We start from the raw sequence: 5667 nt of genomic DNA on the forward strand, positions 1-5667 counted from the left end.
TATATGTCAATACCCATCAATAATCATTTTTCAAGGTTTCAAACTCACAAGCTTAGCTCATTTCAAAAAAATTATAGTGCATAATTTCTTGTAAAAAAAACATTGCTATTGAAAACTAATGAAAGTGTGTATATAAATTCGCCAATTGTGTCCATTTGAGGTATTTATACAAATAAGTGAAATGAATGAAAAAAATCCAAAAGTGGACTTCATTTTAAGGCTAATCTTTGATAAATAGAAATAAGAATTCTAACATGCACAGTTTTTGGAATATGAAATATATCACCAAACATAGCTTGCATAACCATCAAATAGTATCACCTCACATAATGGAGTTGTAGATCTAATATATATGCATCATAAGACATTGCAAATTTAGATGAACTTAATATTTTGTGGGGTCATTAATTAAATTCATAAATGTTGCATATTTGACCCACACAACTTTCTATATATAATTCTTATCACCAAGAAATAAATTTCACGTGATAATTGAAAAAAAGTCAAAACACATATATAAGTAGTCACCATGGATTATTGCATGTACCTTGCTCATTTAGTATGAGTTTTAGTGAAACATTGACTACTACTTTGCATAGGTGTTTTTCATGAGTATCACGAGGTTGTGTATAAAAGGTTTTAGTGAAACATTGACTACTACTTTGCATAGGTGTTTTTCATGAGTATCACGAGGTTGTGTATAAAAGTGACACATTATAATTTTATGAGTACTTTGGATAACATTCTATAAGTTTGCCAAAGCATTTCTTGAGATTTTTTTAAGATTTCATGTACCAATTTATTTGAATTCGTTAAAAAAAAAAGACACTAAAGTGTCCTTTTTGGTACCAAACTAGCGTTAAAACTTTTACTTTGTCCCAAATTTGGCATGTTCTTACATAGGATAGGAAATTAATGACTATATAAAGGGTAAAAGCATGGTTTGGTGGTACAAAAGAAGGACCTTTTTTACTTCTACCAATGAAAACGTGGGGACAGGTAAAATATTCATAGTTTAGGTCAAAACTTTTCGGAACTTATGTTTTTAGATTCTTCTTTTGAAGATCTATCCACTCATATATATTATGATACGTCGTTTTTCATGTGACTTGTAGAAATTGTAACTCAGAGATTTGTCAAAGATGTTTTCAAGGACAGTCAATGCCTATGTAGCTAACAAAGAAATGTTGCAAGCTCAAATACTTCATCCGAACAAGCATTTCCTATCACAAACTTGTGATTGCAATGACATAGCACCCAAGGCATGCCTCCAAGTTTTCATGAACTAGCAAGTGAATCATGCCGCTTAACTCATTTCCATGTAAATGCAACATTACCACAAAGGCTAAAACAACTTCATGCAAAATATATATTTTGCTAGTGCAAATCCATGAATTTTTTTGCATTAGGACCTTCATACCAAATATGACTGAGCAAATCAAGTTGGACAAATTCCACTCTTGCACATTTTTTCCAAAAAAAGGATGTTGAACATTTGCACACCACGACTGCACGATAGCAAATAAATTTAAAATTCATTGCCACATCGCACAAAATGTATATATCCAATTAGTATCGTAGTTACTTCAACCTCATACATAGCATTGCTACTATGCTCAACACATTGTGCTTGCATCTAACAAGGCATGCTAAATGAGTGTTAAGACTCACAAAAGCCGAAACATCCTTCCAAAAGATGAAACATACTCTCCTTAGAAGCAGACATGGCACTAAGGTTTTCTATTTAGTCCAACCACAAAAAAAGGATCAGACATTCACAATTTTTGATGCCAAAACCTACTGCTCTACAAGAGATTGGAGAAAAAAAGCATATTTTTTCTCCTTCGAACTAAAAAAAGTCATCTTTGATGAGAAGTAATCAGAGACTTGCAATCACCCCATGTTATTGATGAGAAAGTAGATCAGCTTGAGTGCTACACCTTGACCAAAATTGTGAACATTTCCGACCATAAATTAAGGATTTATATGGAATGTAATATGCCTTTGATTTTCTTGTATCATACTAAAATTGTAGACAAACCAATGTGCATGGCACACATTTCCACTTCTTTGGAAATGTATTACCTACTTTTAGTGGAAATATTCTTCCACAGTGGAAACTAATTCAATTTTCTTGATTCACATATATGCTCTTCAGTTGAAATCTAGCTCTATTGTATTAAGGAGGTAAAGAAAGAACCTTCCCAATGAATTTAATCCCTTTGAGAGGTATGCCAATGTGCTCAAGATTCAGATGACCTTGGACGTGTCTGTTTCATGGTAATCACAAAGCCTTGTTTCATTGAAATGCATAGTGGGCCATTTCAATGTGCAAAAATCATTCCTTCATAGCATCATAATAGCTTCCTTGAGATGAAGCAAAAAGGCACTCTAGTCATGTGGGTGGGTATTAGTAAGGAAGCTCAAAGAGATGGAATGAGATGTTGTAGTAGGCACAATCTTAGGTATAAGAATAGAGCATGCTAGGCGTCACAAACAAAATCAAATTATAGAATTAAAAGAGCTTGAATTAGAAGGAGTTTGAAACATATGCTTCTTTAGGTGAGCATCTCAAGCTAGAAGACCACACATGATGCAAAGTGCTAGCGTGCACACCCTAGTGGAAGAACTCAACAAAAGAGCATGCAAGTGCGTGCACACACAAATGCACAAATACAATGAAGTAGGGAGGGGGAGAAGATTCAAGACATGACCAAGTGCAAACACAATGAAGAGAGAAACATATGGAATAACAAGAAGGGAAGTATTGCACACTCATGTGAGAGGGGAGGGGGGCATGGAAGCTCTGAGAAGGAAGGGGATGGCAAGGCGTGAGGGCCAATACAAAGAACCCACCATCACTCACTTTTGCAAGGGTGGTGGTGCAAGGGGAGGGGAGGGGAGGCAAGCAAAAGGGGAGGGTACAAGGGGGACTTTTCTAAGAAAGGGGGTTCTCAAAAAGGGAGAGGTATGAGAAACAGATGGATCAAAAGATAGCCTTGAAAAAAAGTGGAGAGGCCATTGTTTCAAAAGAAGAAATAGGGTTGAGCTTGGTGTGGCAGTGCCTTGATAGAGGCACCTTTGCATGCTTTGTACGATTGCATGAACTACCAAGGCACTTTTCCCTTCTTCAACTGTGTATCTCATTGAGCAAGTTTTCACCCTCACACTCTTTCAACCCCTCCCCCTTTGGGAGCGGAGCCCGGGGGGGGGGGGGGGGGGGGGGGGGGGGGGGGGGGGGGGGGGGGGGATTCACCATGGAACTGCATGAAGCTCTTCATAACGAACTGGTTCATCCTGCACAAACCATCCCTAGAGCTTAGGCTTTCATATCCTCTAACCCACTGTACCAAGCTATGCCATTAGGGGGTGTCCACATCTCCACTGGGGCTGGCAGGAGTAGCTCAACTACAAAGAAGAGGGAAATCGACATCAACCACAGACATATGGCTCCATCGCTAGACATCAGCATCCTAACCCTCAAGTAGAGGTAATCTCAACTACGCCCCTTCCACCTCTGCATACGATACACATACCTGGTAACGTAACTCTCCCCTACTCTAATCTCTTGTTTTGTTTCAGTCCCTTGAACTATCCAAAAGTGATTCAAGAATTCTGTAAGCAATAGTAGGAAATTTTTGAGGTCTTTTGAAGGGCCTTTTAGAAGAGAGAGGAAAAAGAGCTCCTCCAATGAGAGAAGGGCCAACGTTACATAGAAAAATAGGCACATATTAGCAAAAATATGAGAAAGGTATCACCCACTAATTCATTGAACTAATGCTCTTTCAAAACAGTCAGCTTTTCATTAAATGTGTGTCTTTTACATCAAGTAGGGGTTTTTTGGCCTTTTTTCCAGGCTCCAGGTGTCAAAAAGGGGCAAGTAGACATCCGTTTTCCAGATTTTTGGGCATTTCGAATGCATTGGTGATGTCAGAATCTTCAAATCCTAACACTAGCTAATAGTTTTGTGATTTTCTTTTGTGATTGATGAAAGGAATATTTACTGAGTGCCCGGGGTGGTCACTTTTTAGAATGTGTATGCTATCACGTGAGTTAACCGGAGAGGATTATTAAAAGATCAAAATGTATACATACAGAGGGGGGTGGGGGTTTTTTAAATAGGCACGTAGTGTAAATATAGTATGTATATTGAGGTATTATTAATAACCTCTTGAACGCACGTGATATAGGAAGCTTTTGATAAGTGACCGCCCCGGGACTGAGTGGCACCTACCTCATGAAAAAGACACGCGCATTTAATAAAAAAGGTTTAATCATTTTCAAGTATCGTCAAATACTTAGATTCACTTTTTAGAGTGTCTAGTTGTCCTTTTGGATGTACTTAATAAGTGCAAGTGCATTTTAAGAAAATCATCTAGAGAGAGAAATAGAATTTCTTAGAAGACCCTCCAAACGACCTTTGAAATCTCTTAATGCTACAGTAGACCCGAGAGGGATACTCAGGAGAATGGGGAAAATGGGGGAGAAGATCATGCTCAGCCTCATGTATACCAGTCACAAGTAGGAGGAGAAGACAGAAAGGAGGAGAATTACACCTCTGATTCAGACCAAGATCCTAAAGAAGCTGTAGTTATCCCACCAAGGACCTAGAATTGTGGCATTCTTAAATGCAGGGCACATTTGTGATTGGACTTATGCATGGGGTTAGAACCTTTGTAGAGGCACTGAGAAACTACATGTCTCACAACTGGGGAAACAAAAACATCAAGATCAACCATGTGTAGTATCTGCCAAATAACTACTATTTTTTTTGTGATAACTCAAATGCAACTCTAGAGATCATCAGTCAAGGCCACTGGCTCATAAGGAACTCCCTCCTCTCTGTTTTCAACTGGTATTAAGGCTTTAACCCCAGAGGGCCTAATGGAATAAATCCCAAGTGGGATCCACATCTGCTCATTGAAGTTGATCTCAAGGCTGATTTGAAGAGCTCGATTCCAATTAAGGACTCTGATGGTAATTTGCTCCATCTACAGACAATTCTATACAAGAACCTTCCCAACACATGCTTTCATTGCATGAGGCAGGGACACCTTATAAAAGATTTTCAAGATATCAAACCCATCTCTGCATAGGAAGAACCACCACATGAAAGCAAAGATTCCAACAAATACAGAAGAGGAACACTGCTAGGAACACCAAAAATTCCAAGCCATCCCCTAATAGAAACAGGAATAGTTTTAGCTCTCTGTTGCAAGAGGTCTTTGACCCCTTCAGCTATGATATTCCTGAGGAATAATTCAACAAAGGAGAGTTGAATGAAGGTACATCAAACAAAGAAGAGGGAGATATAGCTCCAACACCCAAGGCCACAAATTCTTATACCATTGCATATGGGCATAAAGCCCCATCTCCTCTTGACAGCCCAACCATTCAAGCAAGGGGCTCTCTTCAATTGATTCCTCAAACACTGAAGAGGCTATTGTGCCTAGCAGTCATCTCAAGGAGAAAGGCATAATTGATACATGCCTTTTCGAAACTCAATTGCAAGAGCATGACACACTTGTAAAGACATAGTTGAGTAGTGGATCTGATAAATCAATAGACATTGTCATGACACAAGCAAAAGAAGAAAGGCTTCCCATGGCCCCTCAAACCTCTTCCAAAAGGAAAAAAGGCACTTCCAAAGACCCTACCAGATCATTA

Source organism: Adiantum capillus-veneris, chromosome 22 (assembly GCF_014529385.1).
Source record: "Adiantum capillus-veneris isolate H3 chromosome 22, ASM1452938v2, whole genome shotgun sequence".
NCBI lineage: Eukaryota > Viridiplantae > Streptophyta > Polypodiopsida > Polypodiales > Pteridaceae > Adiantum > Adiantum capillus-veneris.